Raw genomic sequence first — 18,195 nt, 5'->3', positions numbered from 1 at the left:
TGGACCAGTGGTGTGCTTTATTTCGAAAGGACATTCTTCGTAAATAAATTTTACAAAAAAAAAAAAAAATCGGAAAGTTATCGCGTTTAAAAAAAAATCCAATTTAATGTTGGAGAAGATGAGCTTTATAACTGCCTTATTATTTTTTTTAATCAATTAGGACTTACATATGGCATAAGCTATATTCACAACTAGTCTACCGTTAGAATGGTTCGCAGTTTTCATGGAAAAATAAGAGGTACTGTTTCGAATAGGCCTTGCTTTCATCTTTTATAAAAGTTTGCCCTCAGTAATGAATTTCTTTATTGAAATTGAGAAAAAAAGTAAAAACCGTTTATCATCTATTGTCAGCTTTACCAATAATTCCCAAAATATGGCTGTCTAGATTATTTATAAATATGTTTCACACATGTTTTCTAGGCATTTGTTTCCACAAACAGTAAAGTCAACTGCAAAATACAATACATAAACCTATAGGCCTTGAAACCCAAAGTCTCATATTATTCAACGTGCAATTTGAAAATTGTCAAGCCAACCTAAACTGCTTTAGTTTATGTCAAGCGATCATATACTGGAGTCCAGCAGTTCGTTCGTTAAAGGGTTGAAATTATGTGAATCATCATCAATTAATTAATTGAGAAAGTAATTGTAATCTCGAGAAAATTCAAAACACAAGTGTAAAGTCTAAAGTTTACGTTTGAAGAAGCAAAAAATTAGTATTCGAATATTGAATGTAACTAAAATTTCCGAGTAAAAATTACAAGTTTAAAACTTGTAGTAAGCTTTTATAAGCTAACGGGGAACAAGTGAGTAATAATTCAAGGCATACTCACTACCTACCTACTAAAATTCATCATGGATTTAATCAAAGGAGTATTTTTCACTTATTTACCTCATTTCCGTACTACTTAAATGCACGAACGCCGTTTACCGCCGCCCGGCTTACACACCGACATTTCTCTTTAAAAAAAAAAAACACACAAAAAAATTCAATTGCGTTAAAACATGAGGGACTATTTTCTAGGCACACATTTGTTCGCTTTATTTTTAAGTTTAGTGAATGTGATGAGCTTTGACACACTATTCAAGTCAAAGCATACATTTACTGTTAAAATATTCTCTTTTCATTCCCTTGAACGACAAGTTTTATGCGATCGACTTTTAATTCTGGATACCACTAATATCCTTAAAAATTTAATTTTGAATTTCGCAACTTTTGAAATGCTTCCTCGTAGGGAAAGTGTCGTAATCAAATGGCAAGGATACAGCCAGAACGACGCAATTCAAATCATTTCAAACACACTCAGTTTACAAACTATTCTTGATAAAGATGACGAAACAAGCCGACACAAATAAACTGTTGCAAAACTCTGATAAAACAAAAATAAACTTCTGTTCCAGTCAGTGATAATATTATAAAACTGTTGGCACACCGTTCAATTATTATATTTTCTCAAAATTACACACGACCAAATCAAACCACAACATGCAGTGTAGGTAGGTACCTACATAAAATTGGATGTTGTATAACCAAAATGCAAAACAGTATCCAGATGAAAATGGTGTTGGTTTTTAGTTGCAAGGAATACACAAAGGTACCTTCTTATCTACTTACCAACCCCGTTCAAAACATTATAAACGAACAAAGGCCACAACAGAAGAAGGGTATTGGTAGACTTTGGGTGGGGGTGTTTTGGTTGATTTAAGGCCAAGGCCAATGCATGGTTTATTTAATATTTAAGCATTAAAAGTTACAAAATAATCTTCACACACTTATTATTAGATAGATGATCGATTAGAAAATGCAAGTGGACACTGTTTATTGAAGAAGAATGTTTTATATTCAGTTCTCAGTTTCTTGTTTCTATCAATGACGTAGACGTCTGTCAGCCGCAAAAAGCATAAGCTTTAGTTAACTAGGAAGCTTTGATAAAATGAAAAGAAAAACATACATAGACAAACGCCTAGATTACGACCAAAGAAGTTTTTCGATGTAAATTAAATGTCAGAATTTTTTAAATTCCCAAAACTACAAATAGAAAATAGTGAGAGCAATCTAATACGCAAAGTATACAAAATTTAAGATACTTTTGAATAGTTTCAGCTCATAGAAACACACATTTTAACAATTTATATGTTTTAATTTTTTCTCATCACAATTCACAGACATTTTCAACACGCGCACTGAGATGAGGACGAGAAGACTGTTCTGCACACTTTTCATTGCAAATTTCATAAGTAACTAAGGTATTGGTAAGGTACATGGACAAAAATATGGGAACAAGATACGGTTTTGATTATGTGCATTGTGCAATGCAGGGATCTACTTACATTAAAAAAACAAACTATTTGTTTTAAATTACAATTTAAACAGGCTAAGCTGTAATTAAACTTTATTCTGGGTGGCGTACAGATAGATAGAGGATAGACACTCGACTGCGCCTAGACCGATGCCGACCGGTAATAACGTGACTCGGAATAAAAGTTCATTTCGAATGGATTATTCGCACCGAGTGCCACTTAACTGCCATTATATTATAAACAAGAATGCTAAAAGTCAAGAATTATATTAACGTTTTGCAATATTTTTTGCGGAAAGCACAACGCATATGATACCGACACCGATCAAGTAAAAAATAAACAACAAAATAAAAGACCAGTACTATAGTCAGAGTCACTTTCTTTCAAAGAGCGCACATAGATAGAATAGGTAGCTAGCTAAACGTTCTCAGTTTCGAATTTTAAAAGAAGACAAAAAATACACGAAGGAAAAAGCTCAATTTTTCAGTCAGATGGTTTGCACTGCTCGCAAAAAATCGATGTTTGCTCCACGAGAACAAAACCAACTCGCACACACATATAAACAACAAATTAAATATTCGCTATAGCCCAGAGAAGACTCACTTGGTCTTGGCGTAATTGCAGAGCAAAGACCATCCCTTTAGAGATTTAACTTATCTCTGTGTATAATGTGTATATATCTTTACTTATACTATGCTTCGAAGTTGAAGTTCGAAGTCGAACACTGAGAAACAGAAACAGAAACTGCACCATTCTAACTTTAAAATCACCCAACCCAAATGGAATATGAAAATCCAAACCTTTCATTTCGTTCACATTGCATTACTTACATTACAAATAAAACATAACACAACCAACAACAAACTACCCTATTTATTTTGTCTTTGATTATAGGTATTCTTTTCTATTGTTTTCTTATTTACCAACACGTTTCTTTTTTATCAAAAATTAAATATTGTGTGTTACTTAATCACCAAAAAATATAAATGAATTTGAACTTCATTTTCCTAAAAATACTCGTTTCGTTTAATCAACTTGCTTCCACTTTGCTCTCCATGGATGTGTCACGATTACTGAGACTGAGACTGAGAGCTGCTTGCTGTCAGTTCACTTTAATTCCTTTTCCTATTCCCCCTGTCACATGATTCACGTTTTGTGTACTTGGTAAGTTCATTGTGCAGCGTTCGGAAATAAATATACTTGGAAGTTGGATGAAGTACGGGCAGGCTAAAGCAAAGAGGCAATGACAGATAGTTTGTGTATAGGGTGTGTCTTTTCCATAGAAAAACCAAGAGAATTGGAAGAAACATATTTTTGATAAAATAAATAAACAAGTTTATCAATTTGTGTGGATGAAGAAAATTGAAATTCAATAAAGAAACAGGTGGTAAGAACAGAATAAAAAAAACTTAAAGATGTATTTTTATCGATTGTAAGAAAACAAGATTTGTATCTGTGATATCAATGGGGTACAACGGGAATCAAAACTTCTTAACCTTTTGGGTTAATATCTGAAAATTAGGGCTAGTTTGCCTATGCGTGAGATAACCATAGATTTGTGTGTGTTAGTTTACAAGCGGATTTAAGCATTATGCTGAAATTAATTCTTGATTATTCCCATTGGCCCACTGTTAACAAACCCTTACTAAGTCCGATAATCACTGTTAATTACTTTAAATTATTTACTTTATTACTTAAAATAATCAATAATAAATAAATAGGTATTGTTTATTAATTAAGAATTAAATATAAAGTTGGAGCAAGTACATTTAAATGTGAAAAATAAGTGCAACTAAAACTTGAAAAATTGTTATTAACAGCCTTATCTATTATAACTCGTACTATCTACTGCAACAACAATGCCTTTATTACAAAGGCTTATTTATAAAGAAAAATAAACGAGTATTAGAGACGGAATAAGTTAAAACTAGTTCATAGGAGTAAAGACGTCATTTTTGCATTTCAAAAATAAGTGTAAGAGAAATGTTTTAAGAATTTTAAGAAATTAAGTTAGTTTCTGGGGTCTTGGGTTCAATCCCTGCCTGTACCACCTAACATTTTTCACGGGTACTACCTCTTGTAGTGAAAAGTGCTTTCTCGAATTAGCCCTTCGGATACGGCATATAAACTGTAGGTCCCCTCCTTCCCTGCAATTACTCACACACAGGAATGGTTGAGAGTTGTAAGCCACTAGACCCTGATTCTTCATTGACTGTTGCGCCACCTAATTTATTTATTTATTTTAAGTTAGTTTATTTAATGATTTAAGTACTTTGAACGACGTAACTACAAGAAGAAGAAGACAAAAGCAGTATAAAAATAGTTTTAATCAAATGACAATGGAGAGTTACAATTTTCGGTTGAAATATAAATTAATCCATTGACTATTCTGGTACCCGTGGCATAATGGTTAGTGCGTTGGACTGTCATGCAAGGGGTCTTGGTTTCAATCCCTGCCTGTGTCACCTTAATTTAAAAAAAAAAAAAATTCGCGGGTACTGCCTCTTGCGAAGAATTGACAAATCCTTCAAGAGTAATTCTTTTCATGAAAAAGTGCTTTCTCAAACTAGCCGTTCGGATTCGGCCTAAAATTGTAGGTCCCTTCCATTCCTGACAACAGTACACGCACACAGGAATGGTTGAGAGTTGTAAGTCACTAGGCCCTGGTTCACAACGGACTGTTGCGCCACCCAATTTAATTTAATTTTAATTGACTATTTATTTGGCTCATACCTCTTTTTACCTGGCTTATTTTATAGAAACTACAAAAAAAATTTGTACCCTGATTTTTGTACCTATTTTATTACTGAAATAAATAATTTGTATTGCGAAGTTTCAATTCCTCAAACAAATATTTGTTAATATTTTAAAAACTTTGAAAATAAATTCACCCGAAAACCAGTAGTCGATTCTGCTAAGGCGATAACTGATTGTCAATTTGTTTTTATTCGTTTAGAGTATTGTTCTCTCTACATTTTTCTATAAAAATGATAAATACAGGTATAAAATGACTTAACCGAACGATCGTTTTGATTTTATACGATACCCGCCTATACTATCTATAGGGTCGGATGAAAAGGAAAAATTGTTTCTTGTTTTAAAAGAGCAATACTGGGGAGTCATTCCGTAATTTCCGAAACGATAATCGTCAATAATTTGCTTCACATAACTTTGTCACTATCGTCTAGTTCAATCGTTTTCAGTACAAGTTCGTTAAGTATATTATACTATGACTGAAATGTCAAAATGAACTCAACGAAAGATAATGCTTGTTTTATAACTTGAAAATGTTATTAAGCTTGGTTTTTCTCTATGGGAAATTTTGAAAATTTGCAAAAAGTGTATTGTTAATAAACATGCCAACTATTTTGTGATGTTTGTTGTTATTGTCACTGTGCTTTCATTTGTTGCCGCAGAAGATAAAACTTTGATATCAAAATGTTTTTTCAATGCCTGATATTTTTGTAAATTAGGGCAGTAATAAACCCAAGGGAAGGAAGTGAAGACTCCATTTTATCCGCAGGGAACATAACTTGGCTTCAAAAATATTTTTTGTTTCCAAAAATAATTTGGATTAGTGCTTTGTGCAAGAACGATACTAAATCGTTGCCTGTTGAATATACAAATGTTCATCAGCCCCAAAGTTTCAATAGTTACAGCAAATTTTAATATTGAAGGTATATACATACATTATGTATGTAGAACGACAACGGTCTGGCAAATTTATTTTTTTAATATCATAAAGTCCTTTTTTGCAATTCCAAAACTACAATTGTAATATTTAACAACAATTAAGAGAAATTACTAATGGTTTGTATATAAAAAAAATGCTTACCTACATATGGGTTATAATAGATAGAAGGCCCATTCATCGCTTAATTTTCTTCGTAACCGAATTCATGGTATTTTTTTGAGTTTTTATTTCTATTTTGAAACAAAACTAAACTACACCGAAACTTTTTTACTTCAATTTGCTTAGTTATCAATGGAAATTAAAAGCAGACGATACCTACTTAGCTATCGTGCAAACGCTATCGTTTTCACGATATTACTTTGACGATTATCGTCTTACGTGAAGTGAGACTATCGTCGAAACGCTATCGTTTTACGGAATGACCCCCCTGAATAAAAAGATTCTGAATATTATTGGATATTAACATAGTTATACTTGGAGTGAAACAGTAACTGAGACATTTTTTTTAGATTTCAAAAATGTTTGAATAATAAATACGGTTCAAAAATTTAACATTGAAAAGGTGAATTAGGGTAGAAACAAAAAATTTTGGCAAGTGCAAAAGACAAATAAAAAGTTGTCCGATTTTATAAAATAAGATTTTTAAGGGATAAAAAGTAGTAAAAAAAAATTGGACAGATAATGGATTTAGGAATAAACATAAGCGTAAACTAAAAATATATCTTTCGTATACTAGATCTTCCGCTGTTTTTTGTATAGCGTTAGTTTGTTCGTTTTTAAAATTTGATGTTCACAAATAGTTAAGTATAATTTGGGATGGAAATTTTTAGAAAAAAAAAAACAAAAATAAATAAAACCAACCTCACAAATTTTGTTTTAGAAAAGACCTTTTTTAAGGTAAAATAGTGTACAACTATTATCATCCGTGTTTAAATTTTATTATTGCGTATGATAGACGTGGAAAGTCACTATGGTAATAGATATACTCGACATTTTTTGTATTAAGCTATTGTTAGGGTGAAACAAAGTAAACATGCTTACAAGTTTGCTATAAACTTTTATTGCAAATTATAAGATATACGAGTGTGTAATTATAATTAAATCAAACTCATGACTCTTCTATTTACTATCGCATCAGCAGCTATTGAAAGATACAAAGAGTCAATTTGGGTACAGCAGACATTTTCCCAGTTATTACAATCAATTCACTTATCCACTGTTCCCAAAATTAATAGAATTAACTAAACAGTTAAATTTGTTCGAAACATTTAAACTGGAGTATATACACACAGCACATTTTGAATTTCGATAAATTTGAGACCGAATATTCTGATAATACAATTATTTGTAGTTTTTCACACTATGACTTTCATTTCCAAAACTCAATTAAATTGATTTATACAACAATTAAAATAACAGTACGGATTTAATAAATTTGAGGGCGAATATTCTGATAATACAATTATTTGTAATGTTGTATGTTCACACTGTGACTTTGAAAAATCATTTCCAAGACTCAATTAAATTGATTTTTTATACAACAATTAAAATTACAGTACGGTTTTAACAAACATATATATTTTTCGTTTGAGAGATTTTTTCTATCAATCTATAAACGCGAAATAAACCGAGATAGAAAAGCTGCCATAAAAAGCACGTATTCATCACGAAGTCCCTTTCAAACAAAATCGTTCGTACCGAAAGACTTTTCACAGAATCAATTTAAACACCACAACAAAATTAAAAAAAAAAAACACAAAATGTTACTATTACCTTATGAAAACAAAACAATATTGAAAAAAAAATATCTATGTTTTTATTCAAAACTAAATATTGTTGCACCTAATTAAACAACACATTTTGTCCCTTGTCATCAAACTATTGTAACTAAACATACAGTTAAAATTCACTTTGACAATAACACATACGAAAATTCAATAATAAGCTATTTCAATTCCTATCACGAAACTAAAAATAAAGTTCACGATTTTCAAATATGTCCGAGCATCGGAAAAAAGCACGATAGTATTGTGTCAGGGTTAATTTTGTTTTTTCCATATAGTTCAAAAATATATAGCTGACGTAATAAGATACAAATATTTATTACTTCTGGAGTTGTAAATATGTACACTTAGATTTGAATTTATGAATGAAATGCTGGCCCACCTAAATCAACACGCACAATAAACAATTAAAAAGAAGAAGAAGGAAAAAAACATGACATAGTTCACTTTTATGTGAACAAACTTAAAGATTTTATATATCATTAAATTCATTCGAAGATTAAAATAGCAATAATTTTAGTTTAGTTTGTGTTGCGAAGATTTTAAAGGGAAGACGAAATTCTTCGACAGAAATAAGTCTCTTGTGATTTAAGTTTTTCAAAGGTCTTAACCTAATTAATAGAAAATAATAATTGTCACACTCTGTTCTCCCTTGCATAAAATTTGTAATACTACACATTTATTTATTTGAATGTACATATCTTATAAAAACTATCATGGCATAAATAAAAAAGGATTTGTTATTGTTATTGTTTTAAGTATCCTATAAAATTAAATTTTATTGTTTAAAAACAACGAAAGTTTTTTTTTATTGTTTTGTTTTAAGGGATTTGTAGGAATTTTTTTATTTCAGCCTGTTGCCGAATTTTTGTTTGAATTTAAATGTTTATTGTTATAAAATGATTTATAATAATTTTAATCGCATAGACTTTGGCTTTCAAATCAAGCTTTATGACAGCTTCTTAATGCATTAAAAGTAATTATACCATTTCTTATCAAAAACTCGAAGTATTTTGACAGGTAACATTTTATTAGAGGATTATTAATACATATGGGTTGTATGCATGGTTAACTGATGTTCTTCATTTTATTTCAATTTTTTGAATATATAAACAAAGAAATCGTTCTATCTTAAACATGTCATATTTTTGCCATTCAAAAATGTAAAGAGCATTAAATTTAGACTAACTTTTTTTTTTATACAAGAAGAGTACACTCAAGGGGATATTACTATTATTATATCTATGTAGAAACACAGTGTGTGCATTAAAATAGTGAGAGGGTTTGAAAGGTGGTGCCGGCGCACATTCGTTTTGAATTCCTGAACATTGCATTGACTGGGAAAGAGAGTATGGTAGGGAATTTCACATTCGCGTAGTACAGCTTGAAAACGAATCTCGTTTTGAATTCCTAAACATTGCAATGAATGGGAAAGACAGTGTGGTAGGGAATTTCACATTCGCGTAGTACAGCTTGAAAACGAATCTCTGTATTTAACAGTACTACCGAAGTTTGGTTCGATGGTATACTGATGAGTATTCTTAGAAGCGCGAGTATTACGGTTCAACCGTTTAAGGGGAGAAATGCAGCTGGCATTAGAGCATAACCTTTAAAATAGCAGTAAAAAAGGGTGAGACAAGAAACGATGATATCATCACCTATCAATTTAAATACTCTACGCTCAATACTGTCCAAGAGGCTTAAGTAAATTGTAGGAGCACCAGCCCAGAAATGATAGTTATACTCAAGCTTTGGACGTACACTTAGTTCAAAGAGTCTCCGTACAGCAGCCTAATTTTAGTGTTTTTTTGAAAAAAGTACTAGGAATAAATTTAAAACCAAATTGGTAACATTGAAAAAAACTTAGTTTCCATCTTCACCTTTTTACCAAATTCAAAAAAAAAATTATGATTGTAATTTTCAAAAACCCGTTTTTAATATATTGTTATAGTAAATATTTTATTTCGAATCATCAAAAAGAAAGCTGCTGTACGGAGACTTTTTGGACTATGTGTATATACATACAGCTGTGTTCAAAATAATAGGAGTACTTTTACAAAATTTGCTCTAGTGTTTTTTTTACCATGTGTATATTGGTAATCAGCCCATTTCTCTACCGGTAAGTATAACGGGGCATTAAAAATGATAAAACAATGAACTATTTTGCAATTCATAACCGTTTACATTTGTAACCAGAAATCAAATGATCTTTGCTCTCAATCAGGCTATTCAAAATAATAGGAGTGTGAGTTATATTGTACGTAAAAAATATAAAAATCAAAAACTTAAAAAAATAAACAGTAAGTAAATAAATTAAAAATATTAAATAGTTGGAATATCGAATATCTAAACAAGTTTGGTTATTTAGTGGGCCGAGGAAAGCACTGCACCGACGAAAAACGGGAAATCATAAAAAGTTGCGAATTATAGGAAAAACGTATAAGGATATAAAGTTGATGTTGGGGTGCTCTGACCAAATGATCGCCAATGCTGTAAAATATGAAAAAAGTCGAAACCCGGGCACGGAAACGAGTGAAAATGACGATCGTCGTATTGTTCGCTACAACCGACAGGATCCCAAGTACTGGCAGTAAGTAGCGTAACAATAAGAAGGCGATTGTTTGAACACAATATTTTCGCCCGCAGTCCACGAAAAGTGCCGATGCTTACAAAAAAAAATGTAGCCGCTAGTTTGAAATTTGCAAGAAGCCATGCTAATTGGCCTTCAGAGAAATGGCGAAACATTTTGTAGACTGACGAGACCAAAATTGTTTTATTCGGTGGAACTGGCTCTAGGCAATACGTACAGAAAATTCCGAGTTTAAGCCTCGGTACACCATTAAAACTGTAAAGCATGGAGGTGCTTAAGTGATGGCATGGGGCAGTTTCTCATATGCTGGTGTTGGCCCCATACATCAAATCATTGGCATGATGGAATAGCGCGTTTATGTGGATATAATGTCCAGTGTGATGCTGCCTTATGCGAGTTGGAATATGCCGATAGGTATGGGTATTTCAACAAGACAACGACCCGAAACACACCAGTAAGTCTGCCAAGGAATGGTTTCGGGTCAATGGGGTTGAGGTCATGGACTGGCCAACTCAGTCTCCTGACCTCAATCCCATAGAAAATTTATGGGCAGATGTGAAAAAGGGTGTTTCTCGACGGAAACCCTTGAATTCGAGGCAGTTGTGGGACGCAGTCGAGGAAACATGGAACCAAATTCCAGTTGAGCGTTGTGAACTCTATGCCACGCATATGTGCAGCAATTATAAAAACAAAGGATTTTCCACAAAATACTGACAAAAAAATCTTAATATTGAATACATATTTTTTTTTTAGTTTTTTATATTACTACCTTATTTGTTTTAAACAAAGTAGTCTTTAAGCATAATACATTACATTACATTACATTTCACACTACTCTGCACATAAATGTGCAGAGTAGAGAACACAGCACCTTGAGCAACTAAGGCTATGTAAGGTGATAACAACACAAGACATTAATACAAGACAGAAGGACAGAAGAGAAAGAACAACAGAAAGAAAGAACACATGACAACAGCACGCAGTAGGTTTCGAGACGGTCCCCCATCTTTCTACTAACCACGCTCACTGATGCTTGATTTCGGTGATCGATGGGAACCGAAGCTTTTTTTTTTTTTTTTTTTTATAAACCGAAACCGAAGCTTTATCAGTGACTAGGCCGTTGCCTTAAGCATAATAATAAAAGACTGGATAACCTATTTTGTACAAAAGAAAAAATAAATTTAAAAAAATTATACAACTTTTGAGTCACGATTTAATCTAAGAAGAACATACACTCCTATTTTTTTTAACACAACTGTAAGTGTTGAAGATAACAGCCGGATCAGATCGGGAGACAAACTTCTTGCTAGCCTTAAGGAATGCAAACATCTTAAGACATCGCGTATGTGATCGTTCCGATATCCGAGGATATCGAGATGTTCAGTCTCATTGATGCAAGTGCCGTCTATGGATAATGGAAAGGGAGTTATATCTCGCTTAACGATACAAGAAAGCATACGATTTTCGGAGTATTAAATTCTACGCGGTTTAATATTAACTTGTATTGAACGGTCCGAAAGATAATTTCTAATCCAAGAAAGGAGGGATTCATCGAAACCAAAGCCACCCATTTTAGATAAGAGGGCCTGATGTCGAACCCTATCAAATGCTTATGATTTAGATTTTGTTAATGATTTGGAATCGCTACCATAGTAATGAGGTAAGTAATTACTTAAAGAATACCCAATTTATGTTAAACACAAGGAGGCGTATTTCTATTTTTCCAATAAATTCTTATTAAATTAAAATGTGTGTTTTGTAAAAGAAATTTGCACCTCAACTCTAAAATTCCACAAATAAAACTAAAAATAAAATAAATTTGATGGCGCAACAGTGCGTTTGAGAACTAGGGCCTAGTGACTGACAACTCTCAAACTTACCTGTGTGCAAGTACTGTTGTCAGGGATGGAAGGGACCTACAGTTTTAAGCCGAATCCGAACGGCAAATTTGAGAAAGCACTTTTTCATGACGAGAATTACTTTTGGAGAGTTTGTCAATTCCTCGCAAGAGGTAGTACCCGTGAAAAAAAACTTTAGGTGGCATAGGCAGGGATCGAACACAAGACCTCTAGCATGACAGTCCAACGTACCTCATCATGCCACGGGTACTACAACAAATAAAACTACAATGCGCTTTTTTTATGTAAAAAGAAACATGGTCAAGTATCATTCAAATTTCAATAATTTTTTCTATGTTCAGCTCCAGAAAACTAGAGCAGCAATCCTAAATTTATACCACTTTTAGCTTTGACAATCTGCTCAAAATGATATCTATTTGTGTATTTGTGTACTACGTGTTTATGTAACATAAATTAGAAAAAAAAATTAAATTTCTCATCACGGTTTTTCTCACAAAGAAAGTTTCGTATTGCTTTCTTCGAAATCAACAAAACTTACCACAGCAACATTCGCAAAAACAATAAAATATGTATGGTTGATTTAATAACTTTTTCGGTAAGTTTAAAAATCTTTTTTCTAACACTGTTAAATAAGGTAAAATAAATAAATGGTAAAACAAAAAAAAACACACAATGTCACATTCTTATCCACAATTATACAAATACTATCCACTTATTCATAAATCATAACTAACGTCTTATTTGTTTTAAAATGCAATCACACTTGTTCTGAGAAAAAAAAAAACTAAAATTGCACATTGACAATTAATTAGAAAAAATAATAATAAAAGAATAAACTACACAATAAAAAATAATAATAAACCATCAGTACGTCTGCGTCAATTGAATATAATAGATTTCATCTTTTGGGCATTAGTTTTTTTTATTTTTTGTTTAAGTCAAGTCAAAGAAGCCTAGTGACTTTCACTACTTGTAACATCACCGCCACCATATACACAATGTGCAAAATAAATACTCCACGTCTCGAGAACACAGAGAATACGACATGACTAATATGTGCATTCGAACAAAAAGTATATATTTTGTTTTCATTCAAGTTATCTTTTTATTGAATTTATTTTTTATTTTGTTTTCTATTTTGTTGGCTGCCGATGTCTTTTCTTTTTTGCATTATTTTTTTATTATTATTTTACTTTCATTGAAAAAGATTATCAATGCAAGAATTAAAATGGCACAATGTCAAGAGGTTTTTTTTGTTGAAACCATTTCTCCATTTCACTTCAATAAACCTACTAATAGTAAAATAGTTACAAACTTCGCCATGGAATAATTTTACAAATAAATGTCAATTTTTACAAGTGAACGGATTGTTGTGTGATTTCTGAACTGGGGTTTACTGCATGAAGATTTATGCTCTGCACATAATCATACAAGAGAAGGTTACAACAAAGATCACTGTTATGGAGGTCTGAATCATTTGGTAAAAGAACTTATTGAATCAGGACATTAACGACCAATCCATCTGGATTGGGTATCAACATAAAGAAAACTGAAAATGTGAATGAGTCAGAAACGCATTATGTGTATGCTTTACATTCTTTTACCGGTCAAATACAAGTTTAATCAAGATAAAACAGGGAAATATTTTAAGACTGATGTAAACAAATGGTACAAAGACGAAACATTCTCTGCCATGGAAATGCAAGATCACCAAACAAATTGGAAAAAATAAAGCTCAAGCGAAAGTAAATTTAAGAGTTTTAACTAATTCTGTTTGTGAAAATGCCAAAAGTTTAAAACTGATTCTTAATCAGTGTTTGCAAATGCGAAAGTACATGTAGCTTATAAAATTTCGATGAATCAATAAAAATACTTTAAATAACTAAAAACAAATATACATTTATTTTAATTTACCTCAAACATTTTTAGAACTCGAACATTTTTGTATAAAATTTAGTTTTTGGCATCGACACTGCAATTGCACGCTTTTAAATCGCAAACAAATTTTAATTGAATTGTTCTAAGTATTTAGCATTTAAATTGATAAAAAATACACCCACGACAAGAAAAAAGTAAATATATTACGAAAGCAACATTTTTGAAATTCTACTTGCGAAACCAATAATTACTATCTAGAGGAAAAAATTGTTATAATTACAAACAATTTGTACCAATGACCCCAGTACTTGGCGGACACGAATTGCAATGCTGATTTATTCATTTGAAATCTAATACTGTTTGTATTTAAATAATTAACATTCGAGTTATTTTTTTTTTAATTAAGCCATAATAACACTTTAACGTTGTAACTGTTATTATTGTACTGAATAATAAATTAAATGCTTGTTGGAACTAGTATAAATACTAATGTGGATGCAACAACATAACGAAAGTGTTAATTAGTTAATCATTTCTTTTCTTTAGTTAAATGTAGTTGTTAATTCGAAATAAATGGATAACAAATGTCTTAAGATAGAAGATGTGGATATTGTTGTATTTTAAGTGAGGACAATAACTTGATGATAAGCAAAACAAGTTGAAGAAACAAATTATGGTTTTCTAAAATCAAAAATTATTTGAGTAATATAAAAAATTAGATGATTTATTACAAGCAACAATTTTTTTGTTTCCTTCAGATAATAAAACAATCATTATCATCCTTTTTGATTTCTTATTATTGAATTTAGGATAAAACACTTTGAAAGGTAATAAATGCTAAATTTTAATCTTAAAACTGATGGTATCAACCAAGATCATTAGCTTTTCTCTACAGAAGTTTTGTTTGCAATATTTAAACATTTTAGAAATGTTTTTAAATAATCATCAACATTGAAAAGCTTGTAGTGGCTAGCGTTAATTTTGTTTTTAATGAAAGTAAGTAACTTAAGTGTAATCCAACACATAAAACAAAAGCATCATTTTAATTCCTTTGAGAAATTATTAATGAATTTTTATTATAAGAATTTGTGTTGCAAACGATTAAATAAGACACAATCCATAGAGAATATTTTCGTGAAAACTTTTGCTGCAAAATAAACAAATGCGTTTATACATGTTTTATATAATTTTGTTGATACTTCAATTTCGGGACGGGTTTTAAAGTAGTTATGCAGAAAAAGTTTTAGAAATCTGCATAATCTTCTTTTTTTCAAATTTAAAATGAGAATGTTTGATTCTGGTTTTGTATCTTCTCAACTGATAAGTTTCAAGCGGTTTCACAAACATTATGTCAATGTAGATTTCCTTAATCTTCATTATATAATAAAACCAAACATTAATTATCCAAAAAAGAGAATGATCCTATCTATTCTTTGTCTATGAGAACATTGTCTGCTGTTTTATGAAAGCTTACTCTTTAATTCCAAATTCGTTAATTTTATTTGAGATAAATTGTTGTCCCACACAGATAACATTTGTATAATATGCTATAAGTACAGTGAGTGTCATTAATATTCGGTTTTTATCATGCAATTTCTTTTTTCATATTTTCCACTTATAAACATTATTATAAATCTTAGTATTTGTTTAGTTTATTTATGAATGAATGTATTCTTTACAATTGATCAAAAACTATCCGCCATTTACCATCCTCCGCTAAGATTATTAGATGTAAACGCATAAAGGCTGAATGTAAACGCTCCATTAATATTCGGTTTTTTCTTCCTCTGCTTGTTTTGACATTTCTTAATACTAACGGTTTGTTTTTTTTTTTATTTAAAATAAAACCAAACTAGTCTGTAGGCTTTCTGTGTACATTTGTTAAGTCATTAGAAGTGTAACTTTATAGAATTATTCAATAAATAAAACATGGGTCGTAAAGGAGAAAATTCGTGTCCTGAAACAAGAAATCTTGTGATTATTCAACACGAAAAAGGTGAAACTTACAAGAAAATTGCAGAGTTTTTAAATATGAAGCCAAACACTGTCGGGGATATAGTCCGGAGATACAAAAATGAAGGAAGAATCAATCCAAAGAAGCAGTTGGGCCAACCAATAAAACTTACGGCGAAAGAAGAACGGCTTATAGTACGAAAGATCAAAGCTAATCCTCGTTTAAAAATAGTTGAAGAAGTCAGAATTAAATGCAAAAAGCAAATATCTGCATCAACCATTCGTCGTACCATCAAAGCATATGGCTACAATGGTCGTGTTGCCCGAAAGAAGCCCTTCATTAATATGCGCAACAGGAAAATTCGAGTCAACTTCGCGAAGGAGCATAAAAACAAGGATGCAAGTTGGTGGGACGACGTTAATTTTGCCGACGAGAGTAAGTTTAATCTCTTTGGTTCAGACGGAAGGGTTATGGTTTGGCAGAAACCTAACGAAGAGCTAAAGGGCAAAAATTTAAAACCAACTGTTAAACATGGCGGCGGGCACGTCATGGTTTGGGGTTTCATATTTGCAAAAGGCATTGGGAATCTTGTTTTCATCGACGGCATTATGAATAAAGAACAATATTTGAGAATTTTGAGACAAAGTGCTGAGAGAATGGGTGTTTTGCGCAGGTTTAAGTTTTACCAGGACAACGATCCGAAACATAACGCTCATGTTGTTAGAGAGTGGCTACTCTATAACTGTCCAAAAGTTATCCAAACGCCTGCGCAATCCCCAGACTTAAACCCCATTGAAAATTTGTAGGATGAATTGGATCGAAGAGTTCGTGAAAACCCCGTTACTTCAATAAGTGGACTTAAAATTCGACTCCAAGAAGAATGGAACAAGATTAGTGTTGAATATCTTTCCAAAATTATGAAAAAAAACATGCCTCAAAGACTTCAAGGAGTCATATCCAATCAAGGTTATCCGACAAAATATTAAATCATTTCTTAAAAAATGAATTTCTTAACAATGAATTTGTGTTTTTAAATAAAACCGAATATTAATGAACTATGTTTTTTTTAAGTTTTGTTCCTTTTCTATTTTTTTCTTAGTTTAGCTTTTAGTTTGGTAACCAAAAATTATACCATTTAACAAGAAATAATAAATTCTTTTTTCCCAAGCAAGAAATAGTTGTATATATTTTATTTTTAAAGACCAAGTCGAAATAAAAAAAAAAATTAACAAAAACCGAATATTAATGACAGTCACTGTAAGTAAGTAATTCATTTATTTATAAATATTTAAATAAAGTTTGAGTAAACACAACGAATTTTGTAAAGCTTTGGCATAGCCGTCAGCTCAGATGCTATAATATAATAATGGTGCAAAGTGGCAAGTTTTAATATTGTGTAAAATGATAAGTTTACACAAAATGGGTGAATGTCTTTTAAATTTATTCAATTAAATGGTGTGTCATTGAATCAGCTGTTAAACGTTAAATAAATGTATTAATATCGTCTACAATCAGTATTATTAGTGCGATAATTAATTCAAATTTCGGTCTTATTCAAAGTGTTTTTGTTGTACACGAGAGTTTTTGTAGCTCACTCAAACTTTGGGTTTTGTTTGCTTTTTATTTCAGCGTTTTATTCGACGTCTGTTTGGTTTGTCACATCAAGGGATGTGACCAACCTGCACGATGTGAGATAATGGACCACCCAATCAACTGTTAAACTTTAAACGCCAAATATGAAACATCGAAAATTGGCCTCCTAAAGTTTTTATCAAGGGAACCGACATCTTGGAGGTGGTAAATCCTCCAAGAGTAATACTTGTCATAAAAGTGCTTTCTCAAATTCGGCGGAATCGGTTTAGAAAAAAGTGAAATGAATTCGCACACGGGAATGGTTGAGATTTGTAAATCACTAGGTTTTGTTTCTCTACGGACTGTTTATTTTATAGATTTAATGACTTGGTTAAATTTACCAGAAAAAATTGGTTAATTTTGTCCACCAAAGTGCTTGGAGAATTTTAACCAAATTGTGTAAATCATTTCTCATACAAAACTTGACAGTTCATTTACCAAATTGTTAACTTATTCAGTATTTATAAGTTATTATATATATACTATATACAGAGGTAGTCAAA

General features: G+C 31.4%; 2 protein-coding genes across 12 annotated transcripts in view; both read right to left on the bottom strand.

The window, feature by feature from the left end:
• LOC129946409 (serine/threonine-protein phosphatase 4 catalytic subunit) overlaps window positions 1-18,195 on the bottom strand; it is a 53,189-nt gene that overhangs the window by 14,412 nt on the left and 20,582 nt on the right. The window lies entirely within an intron of this gene.
• The window catches only part of LOC129946394 (trafficking kinesin-binding protein milt), a 49,299-nt gene that overhangs the window by 10,522 nt on the left and 20,582 nt on the right, over window positions 1-18,195 (bottom strand). The window contains exon 1 of one of the 10 annotated variants that reach the window (XM_056056561.1): window positions 3,225-3,347. The exons of 4 other annotated variants lie outside the window; for them this stretch is intronic. The gene's annotated coding sequence lies outside the window, so the exon portion shown is untranslated. Of the gene's footprint in view, window positions 1-892; window positions 1,593-1,615; window positions 2,308-2,331; window positions 3,077-3,131; window positions 3,348-18,195 lie in introns of those variants that run through there. 5 more of the 10 variants (XM_056056563.1, XM_056056559.1, XM_056056558.1 and 2 more) reach the window with 5 other exon arrangements.

Source organism: Eupeodes corollae, chromosome 2 (assembly GCF_945859685.1).
Source record: "Eupeodes corollae chromosome 2, idEupCoro1.1, whole genome shotgun sequence".
NCBI classification, from domain to species: Eukaryota; Metazoa; Arthropoda; class Insecta; order Diptera; family Syrphidae; genus Eupeodes; species Eupeodes corollae.
Note: the sequence above shows the minus strand (reverse complement) of the source record. Positions and strands in the feature narration are given on the sequence as shown.